We start from the raw sequence: 12589 nt of genomic DNA, 5'->3' as shown, positions 1-12589 counted from the left end.
CAGTTTGGAAAGGCCTCTTCGCCTCCGATCTGCAATATTACCCAGATCAGAAAGACTGTCTGAAAGGAACAACTGGGGACCAAGTATGTGAGGTAGAATGCATTCTCTTTTTCTGGTATTTAAACACAAGCTGTAAGAACAAAATGTTTCCAATTAAGATACCACTGATTTTTCCCTCCATTAATTCCATTTTTCTTCCAAACTAATGGGTGTATATAATGACTCCACATCAAAGACTGTTTTATAATGGTTTAAGAAATGTGAGTTTTATTAGAACAAAGCAGAATTCACAAGCCACAACAGAGCAACTTGTCAAAGTTATTTTAGAGTTGATTTACACATCATTCTTCATAAACTGTGCTGGTTCCTCATTGTATGTGCCGTCTTTCCAAAACTCCTTCTCCAAGAATGTTTCAGCTCTTTCCCCTTCCTCTTGCTCAAACCTTCCCCTCATACTCTTGCCACTTACACTCTCCTCACATGGTATTATAATGATCCATTTTCTTCCTACCACCTCCTATTAGACCAGAAGCTCCTTGGGGGCAGGTATTAAATCTCCTTCAACTTAGTATATTTGGTGCCTTGCAAAAGGGCCTGATCTGTTAAAGGAATGAATGATAACAATGTCTCACATTTATATGGCACTTTAGACTTATAAAGCACTTTCCTATGTTACTCAACTCCCATGATATTCTGAGGCAGGCAGGAAACCCATTATCATCCTTATTTACAGATCTGAGAAGAGGTTCAGAAAGGCTGTGTAACCTAAGGGCAAATAGACTGCAATTTCAGGAGACCAGGACTCATGACTGTGGATTCCTGCTCTAGGAATCTGAACATGGGAGCAGTTTGTTTTCTGAGCCACGTGGCAAAGGCAAAACAAACTTATTCCTTGAATCCTTTTAACCTTCTGCCTCCACACTTTACTCCTCTCTTGGGTCTTTTCACTTCTGACTTAGCCCTACTGAGATAGGGGAACTGAAGGACTCCATAAAAATCTGCTTTTTGCTCCTTTTCCTTCTTCTACATATATATACATATATGTATATATACACACATTTTTTAATTTTTAAAATTATTTATTTATTTATTTATTTAAAGATTTTTATTTATTTGAGAGAGAGAATGAGAGATAGCAAGAGAGGGAAGAGGGTCAGAGGGAGAAGCAGACTCCCTGCTCAGCAGGGAGCCCGATGTGGGACTCGATCCCGGGACTCCAGGATCATGACCTGAGCAGAAGGCAGTCGCTTAACCAACTGAGCCACCCAGGCGCCCCAATTTATTTTTTTATTTTTTTTATTTTTTATTTATTTTTTATTATTTTTTTTTTAGAAGAGAACAAATCTACACCTTTATTTACTTTTCATTAAATTTAAATCCTTGAGGGGTACAGCATCACACGGATTCTGTGGCCAATGGCTTTAGCAGGAAGGTTGCTTCGGAATTTGGCACGAACCATGCCACTGTTTCCATGAGCACAAGTTACTTTTCCCCAGATTACTCTGGTTTTGTTTGGTTTGCCACCAGGAGTCACTGTGTTGTTCTTTGCTTTGTACACATAAGCACATCTCTTGCCTAGATAGAATTCCGTTTCATCTCGAGCATAAACACCTTCGATTTTAAGAAGAGCTGTGTGCTCCCTCTGGTTCCGGAGACCCCGCTTATAGCCAGCAAAAATGGCCTTGGACCACAGCCTTCCAGACATGATTTGGCGTTACAGGAGTCCTGTTCCCAGCAGGCCTCCACAGGCTCCAAGATGGCGGGGAAAAAAAAAAAAGCTATTTTTTTTATTTTTAAGTAGGCTCCACACCTGACCTCCTGCTTGAACTCACAACCCCAAGATCAAGATTCTCATGCTCCACCGATTGAGCCACCTGGGTGCCCCTCCTGCTTCTATTCTTGCTAGGACCCGCACCCCCACTTTACACAACCTCATAATGGAAATAGTGTATGTCCTCCTTGTAAGGGACAAGGAGTTAGTGATTTCTTTAGAATAGATTACATCTAAGGAAGGGCCAGGTGAGAATGACCAGAGGAAGCTATCATCTGTGTATTCCAGACCACTGGTGCTAGACATCTCAACGCCAAAACCCCCTGGCTCCAGGGAGTAACACATGGGCCCTCGCCTTTGTTCTAATGGGTTCTTGGATGCCTGAGAGGACATGTACACCAGACCACAATCCTCTATAAAAACCCCAGATCCTGAACAGAGATCTGGAGAGACTCTCTCTCCTTTCCTTTCTGAGTCTCCCAGACACTCTATCTGTACCTGCCCTCTATACCTTCAATAAACATTCCTTTCACCTCCTGCTGATTCACATTTGATTTCTATCCTGTCTCTTGGCTGGTTCTGTGGGACACCCTGTGGGTCCTTGGTCCATTATTACTTTTTATTTAGGAGCCACATATTTCCTATATGCAGTTGAAAGTAAATATATATGTTCTTCTGTTGATTCTCCAGTTCCTCTCTGCCTAGGACCTCCTGGCTGAGGCATGGGATTGCGGAATACGTGGCATGAGGTGGGGACGATGTGCATGTGTGGGGAAAGATGTAGCTGACTGGCATGGCCACAGTGCACTGCTCAGAGGACTTTCAGGGCAAGGGCCAGCAATTGGGGACTCAGCCATGGCCTTGAGTTCCCTCTATCACCCCCTCCCAACTCCAACATTTTTCTCTAGGGAAAATCTGGATAAAATGAACTAGTAGAGTTGGGAGAATGATACTGACAAGACTCTAGCAGATGTTGATTTAAATATGAAAGAGTGTTGGGGTGCCTGGGTGGCTCAGTTGGTTAAACCTCCCACTCTAGGTTTTGGCTCAGGTTGTGATCTCCAGTCACGATCTCAGGGTTGTAAGATGGAACCCCTTGTCCAGCTCCACACTCAGCATGGAGTCTGCTTGACATTCTCTACCTCTCCCCCTGTCTCTCTTTGGGCTCGCACACATGTACTCTCTTTCTCTCTCTCGCTCTCAAATAAATAAATAAAATCTTAAAAAATTATTAAAGAGTGTTTAGAAAATGGGTGGAATGGTCAAGGTGAGGGTGTAGAGTCAGGGCTTATTTGCTGACATTAAGTGCATTTGATAATTGTGTGCAATTGAACTCAATCATCCACTTGTTCAGTTCTCCTTTGTACACGGCTCTGAGGGTGGATGTTAAGGAAAGGGAAAGGAGGAACTTTCTAAAATGGCCTTTAAAATAAGTAAAGTCTTTTTCTTGAAAAAGAATGGGTAAAAGCAGTAGTTTTACAAATGCAAGATAAATGGAATGTCATGGGATGCTTGAGTGGCACAGATGCCTACATCATCAGCAAGTTAAAATGAGGACAAGGGAACTTGTTGGCCTTGTCTCAGCTTCACATGCAATACCCAGATCATAAAGCACTAGCACCAATGACATAAACTCCACATATACCCACTCCCTCACCTCTAGTTACCAGAAATAAGTAACACATTTCATATGTAGAAACTTAAAAGTTAGACACAGAATGACACCTACCACTTAATGAGTAATTAGTATGTGCCAGGAGCTTTACGTATATTTTACTCCTCATGGGAACCCTGTGATAATAAGAACTAACTTTATAAGTTGACAGATAAGAACAGAGGTTTAGGGAAGTCAAGCCACTTGCCCAAGGTCATACACTGGGTAAGTGGAACTCCAGAATTCTCACGTATGTCTGAAAGTGATCTTAGGCTAAACTGCCTCATATACATCCAATTTAACCACTGGCAAGCATTCCCTCTTCTGCCTGTATCATAATTTTTTATGTGAATGACACATACATGGCTTGTACGTTGTGCACTCATGTCCCCAATTAGATTGTGAGCTTGTGGAGGGCCGAGACTGGCTCTAGATCCTCACTCAGTTACCCAGTAACTCAGTAGAATATATTGTAACGATGGACATCAGGAAGATGGCTAGAAATGTGGAGTCTAGAACTAAGAAAAGATACAGAAGGGAGAAGACAGGAATATTCTTTCAATCATTTAATGAGCACCTGGACCAGTGTTAGTGCTGGGTGTACAGTGATGACCAAGCCTGTTAGCGTTCCCACCCTTCATGGGACTTCTTCGCAAAGGTCCGGGTCATGATCAAGGATGTAAATCACCTAAGGGACAATTCACCTTAGTGTTCCTCAGAGGGGTGGCAGGCCCCAGCATCTGCAGGGTTCTAGCAGTCCTGCTGCGCAAAAACATGAGTAAGATAGAAGTGTGTCTAGTGAAACGCTTTCATATATGATCGTACTTCACCGGCCAGAGGTCTAGGGCCGGGTGTGAAGAGAGATAAAGAGCGCAGAGCAGCCCGCGAGCGTCCGAGATAAAGGGGTGTGGCCGCCCCGCCTCTGCTGCCAGCTTTTCCACGCGTCGCTTCCTTTCGCAGCATCAGGACTGCGGGCGGGGGGTCTTCCTCGCCCACTACGGGGAAAACGGGGAGCCCTGACTGGCCCCTAACTCCTCACCGGCCTTTGTGAAACGTCTCCAATTGTGCCTCATAAGCGGAGTCCGGCCCCTGTGGACGGACGGGGCTGTCTGGACTCCGCAAAGGCTGAAGGGAGAGCACAGCGCGGTGGCAGGTCGTCCCCAGAGCCTGTTAACACTCACCCCTCCCCACCGCCCCGCCATTAAATCTCCTTCCCTTTTCCCCCTCCTCCCGCAACCCCGCTCTGGCGCTCCTCCCCCGGCGTTTCTGGCCTCCCGCGCAGGGCCTGGGGGGGGCGGGGCGAGCGGTCAAGACTGCGCGAGAGTTCCGCCAAAATCTCGCGAGACTTGCCTGCCGCCGCTGCCGCCGCCTCTTACGTCTTCCCCTTTGACAAGTCGCCGCTGCTGCAGCAAAAATAAAGGACGCGGCAGCCGCAGCCGCTGCCGAACCGGGCTCGGGTCGCTGGAGCCGCGCCCCACCCTCGCCAGCTCCGGGGCTGCGCACGGTAACGCCTCTTCTTCTGCCCTCCTGGCCGCCTGTGCGTGCGCCCCGCGGGCTGGGCAAGGCCGGCCGGGGCTGTTCCCGGGCCGCGGCCGAGCCGGGAGCCGGCGGGGTCCCGGGTGGGCGGCAGGCAGAGGCCTGAGGGAAGCTTCCCGGCGCGGTGCGGGGTTCCGGCCTCAGAGGCCTCTCGCAACCCGAGCGCTTACAGAGCTCTCCCGAAGGGGTAGAGGGACCCGCCCCTCCGGCGGCTTGCTGTACTTGCCCCTCGGGAGTCGGGTCTCTGACCTTCTCCCCCACCCGTTTATCCGCTAACTAGGGCCCCTCACCCGGCTGGGGCTAAGGTTGGGGGACAGCGGCCCGACTCTCTTTCGGGAGAGCCGCGACCCCAATGCCCCCCCCCCCCCCCGCCGTCGCCGGCCGTCTTTTGAGGGGTGGAGGCTGGGACGACGTGTCTTTCTCCTTTCCTCTGCTTTTGGATGGGGGCAGCTCATCATCAGGTAAACCTTTCTCCAAATCTCCCGCCTCGGTAAAATAACAATTTATAAAGCCTGTGCTACCAGGAGGGGAGATGAGATGCATTGTTTAGTCTGTGGGTGAGATGAGGATGATGATGACAAGAGCTGTCCCAGGGAACATGGGGAAACCTTTTCTGTGATGGGTGGTAGGTTCCTGGGAGACTCGAGCACCGGAACTGGTACCACCTTTCCCAGGAGGTTATATAAAAGACATGTTGTCCAACCCAGAGAGCTGTGAACAGGGACACAATTTGCCTTAATTTTAAAATAATGTGTATAGTTCTGTAGAAAATATGGATAATCAGAATTATAGGAATACCAAATCTGAACTCGGTCTTGTAATTCCATTTTCAGAGATAGCATTTCATGGTTACCATTTTGGTGTGTTTCTTAACAGACACTTAGTTTTTTCAGATTGTCCTTGGCTCATCATTGATTGGGACTTCCCCTGTTCTATATATGTTTCAAAATGATTTGTTCTATTTGAGTCATTTTGGCCCACTTGATTAAAACTGGTTATTTGTACATTATCATTGGCTGTACTCTGTCATCTCTATCTCTTTCATTGGACTCTCTTCCAAAATGATTATTAGATAAGTGGTTTTAAAAATCAAAAGTTAAAAAATTATTACCTGCTTGGATGTAGTACATGAGTGTTTTTCCTGTGGTGGGCGCTGAAAAGGAGCAGTGTTTGTGGAAGGCAAACTATGATTACTCACAGTGGGAAGAAACCTGTTTACCTCAAGGTTTTATAACATTGATTCCCATTGGTTATTTTTAGACCAAAATCGTTATGTGACACTGTTTGTTATAGTGCCTTTGTGATTGGGATGGGATGGATACATGCCTTTGATTATGTAGGTTTCTTTGGTGTGAGTTTTTACAAGCAAAATTGAGTGGCCTAGGTGTCTGTATGTACACACACATATAATGCACCTATACATGGGTTTATCTTGGAAGTGAGTTAAAATGTATTATTTGAGAAAAGAAAGCAAAGAATGGTCTTGTAATATTTCTCCCAAATTATATGACAGGATTATATGGCAGAATGAAACATCTAGGGAGGTTGGAAATCTGGCAGCTTTAAAAAGTAGGATAGTGTCATTTGTCTGGGGTTGTCATTGGAATGGATTAAATGGCCTAATAAGGCCTTTTGTAATTCTAAACTTTTATGAATTTTGCTTTTCCTAAGATTCTGTTATCACTTTGCTTCTTAAATTTCTAGTCATGCTGTATACATGTGACACTTACCCATTCATTTGCTGGTCATGTATTCCACTCCCAATGCAGGCATCCTGGTGGTGCATGAGGAGAAAGCAAATGTAAATGGGTCACTTAGTCTATTAATATAAACATTTTCTGCAAATCCTATTTGATTAAAGGAATTTCGAAGACTGTGTTCTTGATTGGGCTGGATTGGTTATTAGAGGATGTAAATAATAAATAGCAATCGAATTCTGATGTCTCGAGCATTTCTTTTTTAAAAAATTTTATTTATTTATTTGACAGAGACACAACAAGAGAGGGAACACAAGCAGGGGGAGTGGGAGAGGGAGAAACAGGCTTCTCATGGAGCAGGGAGCCTGATGTGGGGCTCTATCCCGGGACCCTGGAATCATGACCTGAGCCGAAGGCAGATGCTTAACTGACTGAGCCACCCAGGTGCCCTCAAGCATTTTTTTCCTGAAAAAGACAAAATTACTCCTTCTTAGTATTAAAAAAAAAAGAGAGACTCCATACATTCAACAGTTGATCTTTTAAAATTCAGATTATCAGTAAAATAACAATAATGAAGACCTTGTGGTTTGGTGTGTGGAGAGAAGTCCATGTTAGGATAAAAGCAAATTGACTTGTGAAAACAAATTTTGAATGTTATAGTTGGACAACTATAAGTAAAAAACTTACTATAACCTGTTAAAGATAATTTTTTTAATTGTAAATAAAACTTTGGCTTAACAGACAAATGAAATGTGTTGTTATGGGCACATACTGCAGATTATCATGATGTTGAAAACAACAAATTGGTCACATCACTTAAAAAAGAAGTTTGCGAAGCCAGTAAAGTCACAACAGCTAGCAAATTTTTTTGACTAAAAAAAAGTATAAGGGAACATAAAGTAGCTAATTGACTTTTTAGATGCCAAATATGATTTTTATGATTTTTGTTTTTTCTGCTGTCACTTACTGGGCCCTCTAAACTAATCAGAATATTAAATTACAGATGAGATCCCTGAGCAAGGAAATATGACAGTTGGGTAAGATGATCAATTGATGGATTTTATTTACTTTTAACTGTTTATTTTGAAATAATGTTAGAGAAATGTTGCAAAGATAGTACAGAGAGTTCCTATATAATATTCTTCCCGCATCATCTCCTGATGTTGACAATTTACATAACCATAGTACAGTGATCAAAAACAGGAACTTAGCTTTGGTATAATGCTATTAACTAAACTACAGACTTTATTGCAGTTTCACCAGTTTTACCCCTAACGTCCTTTTTTCTCTTCCACACTTAATTCATTGCATTTAGTTGTGGTATTTTCCTTGTCTCCTCCAATCTACGATAGTTCCTCAGTTTTTCCTTGTCTTTCATGATCTTGACATTTTTTTTTTAAAGATCTTATTTATTTATTTGAGAGAGAGAGAATGAGAGATAGAGAGCACAAGAGGGAAGAGGGGCAGAGGGAGAAGCAGACTAGAGCAGGGAGCCTGACATGGGACTCGATCCCGGGACTCCAGGATCATGACCTGAGCCCAAGGCAGTTGCTTAACCAACTGAGGCACCCAGGCGCCCTGATCTTGACATTTTTGATGAGTACTGTCAATTTGTAGAATTTTTCTCATTTTGGGTTTGTCTGATGTTTTTCTCATGATTAGATTTAAGTTATGTATGTTTGCAAGAAAACCACAAATGATGTGTCCTTTGTGCATCATTTTAGAGGGTACATGGTGTTTATGTGTCTTATTGCTAGTGATGTTTTAACCTTGATTACTTGGTTAAGGTGGCCTCTGCTTTGTTTTCTACTGTTAAGTTACTGTTCTTCCTTTTGATACATATCTTGGGGGAGATACTTTGAGACTATGCAGATATACTGTTTCTCCTCAAATTTTCTCCTGCTGATTTTAGCATGTGTTGATAGATCTTGTCTGCAACAGTTATTGTGGTGTTTACCTAATGGTGATTTTATATTTTCCTCTTTTTTTTTTTTCCAACATATTATTGGAATTTTTCTGTTAGGAAGAGATATCTCTTTCTCATTTGTTTATTCAGTTATTTATTTATGTAATTATAATCTCATGAGTATTTGTTTTATTCTACATGTTTTAACCCAATAGTATTTTTTTATTGCCCAAATTGTTCCAGCTTTGGCCATTAAGAGCCTTTTCAAAGTTGGCCTTCAGTCTTTTTTGAGCACTTATATTCTGTTATCATAGGCTATTTCTCACTCATGTTGTATCTTTCCTTGTACCAGTCCTGGAATCAAGAGCTTGTCTAAGGAACTCTGATTCTTTTTATTGGTGAATAGAATATAAATCAAGATCTGGATGTTAGGTGTACTCATTGGGGTGTCATTGCCCCTAAGCCCTCAGAGGACAGTGCTAGGAAATATAGGTATATATACTAACTCTCCCACACATACAAGTGAGCACGTGCACGCACACACACACACACACACACACAATTTATTTCTATATTTATCTTTCTATATATATGAAAAACCATGAGTTCATATTGATAGCTTCTAGTCTAGTTCAACACCACAAGGTTCATTCTAACCTTTACTTATTTCTTATTTGTAACTTTTTTCTGATTGTGAAAACCTGGCTCTCATTAATCTGTAAACAATAGATCATATAGGGGCGCCTGGGTGGCTCAGTTGGTTAAGCGACTGCCTTCGGCTCAGGTCATGATCCTGGAGTCCCGGGATCAAGTCCCACATCGGGCTCCCTGCTCAGCAGGGAGTCTGCTTCTCCCTCTGACCCTCTTCCCTCTTGTGCTCTCTATCTCTCATTCTCTCTCTCTCAAATAAATAAACAAATAATCTTTAAAAAAAAAACAATAGATCATATAGATAATAGATCATATCCCACTTGTTCACTTTTATAATGCCCATCAAGTAGTTACTGATTGCTAACCCATTACACTTGTGAGAAACGTATTTGCTAATTAGTGTACAGTCTTTTTTTTTTTGTCTTTAACCTTACGGTATCTAGTCAAAATATTATTTTCCAAAGTTATTTAGGTTAGTTCTTTTTTTCCCCACACTTTTAGTGTTAGGTTATTCATCTGTAATGCAGTTTGGTTCTTTCCTTACTCTTTGTATTCCATTTTGGGTTACCCCTCAGTCCTGGTTGATTTAGATTATTTATTTGGGTATATGAAACATTACTATTACTAAACATTACTACATAAAAAGATATAGTCAGAGAAATGTCACTCCTTATTCCTACTACCTGATTCCCACCTCCGTCCCTTTTTCCCCATCTCTTTTCCTTGCCCTTTAGGTAACTAGTCTCTTTAGTTTTTTGGTTTATCCTTCTATTACTTCTTTTGCACAAATGAACAGATTGTGTGTGTTTTGTTATATTACTTTTTTTCTCATGCAATTTTAATTGAGATACAATTCACATACCACAAAACTTACCCTTTTAAGGTGTACAATTCCTTGGTTTTTTGTGTATTCACAAGGTTGTGCAGCCATTACCACTATCTAATTCAAGAATATTTTCATCACTCCAGAAGGAAACCCTGTATCCATTAGCAGTCGTTTCCCATTCCACCTTCCTTAGCCCCAGTTAACCACTAATCTACTTTCTGTTTGTATGAATTTGTCTATTCTAAATATTTGATGTAAATGAAATTATATAATCTGTTGACTTTTGTGCCTGGCTTCTTTCACTTAGCGTAATTTTTTCAGTGTTCATCCGTGTAGCATTTATCTATACTCCATTCCTTTTTATGGCTGAGTGATACTCCAGTATATGCATATATCACATTTTATTCATGCATGCATCATTTGATGGACATTTGGTTTTCCATTTTTTGGCTATAGTGAATAATACTGCTGTGAACATTCAGGTACAGGTTTTCGTGTGGACATATATTTTCAGTGCCTTGGGTATATAACCTAGGTATGGAATTGCTGGATCGTATGATAACTCTGTGTTTAACTTTCTGAGGAACTGCCCAACTGTTTGCTTTTTCCTTTCTTTCTTATATGAAGAGTAGCATCTTACAGATACTCTTTTGCACTTTATTTTTTTTACTTCTGGAAATCACTCCAAATTAGTTCATTTTTAATAGATATTCTTCATTCTTTTTTACAGCTGTACAGCACTCCACTCTGGGGATTTATCCTAATTTATTCAACCATTCTTCTATGTATGTACATTTAGGTAATTTCCTATATTTTGCAATTATAAACAGTATTGCGGTAACTGTCCTGGGCATATGTATTTTTGTATTGTTAGAGGGTATCTTCAAGGTAGATTTCTATAAGTGGGATTGCTGGGTCAAAAGTTGAGCATGCAGGAGTCCCTCTATGTCTGCAGTTTCTCTTTCTGTGGTTTCACTTACTGGTGGTCAACAGTGGTCCAGAAGCACATGATCCTCCTCCTGAAATATAGTCAGAAAGAAGGTCAGTAGTAGCCTAATGCTACATCACAGTGCCTAAGTCATTCACCTCACTTGATCTCATCATGTAGGGATTTTAACATCTCACATCATCATAAGATTGAGTAAAGTACAAGAAAATATTTTGAGAGACCATATTCACATAACTTTTTTTTTTAAGATTTTATTTATTTATTTATTTATTCATGAAAGAGAGAGAGAGAGAGAGAGAGAGAGAGAGAGGCAGAGGAAGAAGCAGGCTCCCAAGGAGCAGGGAGCCTGACTCAGGACTCGATCCCAGACCCTGGGATTATGACCTGAGCCGAAGGCAGACGCTTAACCATCTGAGCCACCCAGGCGCCCATAACTTTTTTTTTTTATAAGGTAGGCTCCACATCCAAAGTGGGGCTTGAACTCACGACCTTGAGATCAGGAGTTTCATGCTCTATCGACTGAGCCAGCCAGGCATCCCTCAGATAACTTTTATTACAGTATGTAGTTGACCTTTGAACAACATGGGTTTGAACTGCCTAGGTCCACTAGGCAGTACTGTAAATGTATTTTCTCTTCCTTATGATTTTCTTTTCTCTAGCTTACTTTATTGTAAGAATACAATATATAGGGGCGCCTGGGTGGCTCGGTCATTAAGTGTCTGCCTTCGGCTCAGGTCATGATCCCAGGGTTCTGGGATCTAGCCCCGTGTTGGGCTCCCTGCTCCACGGGGAGCCTGCTTCTCCCTCTCCCACTCTCCCTGCTTGTGTTCCCTCTCGCTGTGTCTCTCTCTGTCAAATAAATAAATAAATAAAATCTTTAAAAAAAAGATTACAATATATAATGCATATAATGTCCAGAATATATGTTAATTGGCTGCTTTTGTTATCAGTGAGGCTTCTGGTCAACAGTAGGCTTTTAGTGGTTAAGTTTTTGGAGAGTCAAAAGTTATATGCAGATTTTCTTTTTTTTTTTTTAAAGATTTTATTTATTTATTTGAGAGAGCGAGAGAGAGCACATGAGAGGGGGGAGGGTCAGAGGGAGAAGCAGACTCCCTGCTCAGCAGGGAGCCCGATGTGGGACTCGATCCCGGGACTCCAGGATCATGACCTGAGCCGAAGGCAGTCGCTTAACCAACTGAGCCACCCAGGCGCCCTATATGCAGATTTTCAACTGCATGGGGTATTGGTGCCCCCCAACCTCTGCACTATTCAAGGGTCAGTTATATTGTTATAATTATCCTATTTTGTTATTATTGTTGTTGATCTCTTACTCTGCTTAATTTAGAAATTAAACCTTATGGGTAGATATGCGTAGGAAACAACATACTATAATATATGATTTGGTACTATTTGCGATTCCACTGGGGGTCTTGGAACATAATCCCTTTGGATAAGGGGGGACTACTGTATGTAGTTGTGTTAGATATTACAGAAGTGTACTCATGTGCATTCCCACTGGTAATGTATGAGAACATCTGTTTTCCCTATAACCTCACCAACAGAGAATGTGTTGTGCTATATATATATATATATATATAT

At 41.9% G+C, this 12589-nt stretch overlaps 1 protein-coding gene, 1 long non-coding RNA gene and 1 pseudogene across 11 annotated transcripts in view; 1 reads left to right on the top strand and 2 right to left on the bottom strand.

Annotated features, from left to right (window-relative positions):
• Window positions 1–239: 239 nt before the first annotated feature.
• On the bottom strand, window positions 240–4688 carry LOC141370066 (uncharacterized). The gene is made up of 2 exons (XR_012373762.1): window positions 3788–4688; window positions 240–599 (listed from the first exon to the last, which is right to left on the bottom strand). It is a non-coding gene; the product is annotated as an uncharacterized lncRNA (long non-coding RNA).
• On the bottom strand, window positions 1348–1770 carry LOC112833076 (large ribosomal subunit protein eL33 pseudogene; annotated as a pseudogene).
• Window positions 4689–4781: 93 nt separating the features above from the next.
• HERC1 (HECT and RLD domain containing E3 ubiquitin protein ligase family member 1) overlaps window positions 4782–12589 on the top strand; it is a 189597-nt gene continuing 181789 nt past the window's right edge. For all 10 annotated transcript variants that reach the window (XM_073877161.1, XM_073877160.1, XM_073877158.1 and 7 more), the window contains exon 1: window positions 4782–4929. The gene's annotated coding sequence lies outside the window, so the exon portion shown is untranslated. The remainder of the gene's footprint in view (window positions 4930–12589) is intronic.

This window comes from Callorhinus ursinus, unplaced genomic scaffold (assembly GCF_003265705.2).
Source record: "Callorhinus ursinus isolate GAN/ISIS: 27379988/994484 unplaced genomic scaffold, GSC_fseal_2.0 scaffold25, whole genome shotgun sequence".
Classification (NCBI taxonomy): domain Eukaryota; kingdom Metazoa; phylum Chordata; class Mammalia; order Carnivora; family Otariidae; genus Callorhinus; species Callorhinus ursinus.
This window is presented reverse-complemented; position numbering and strand designations above follow the sequence as displayed.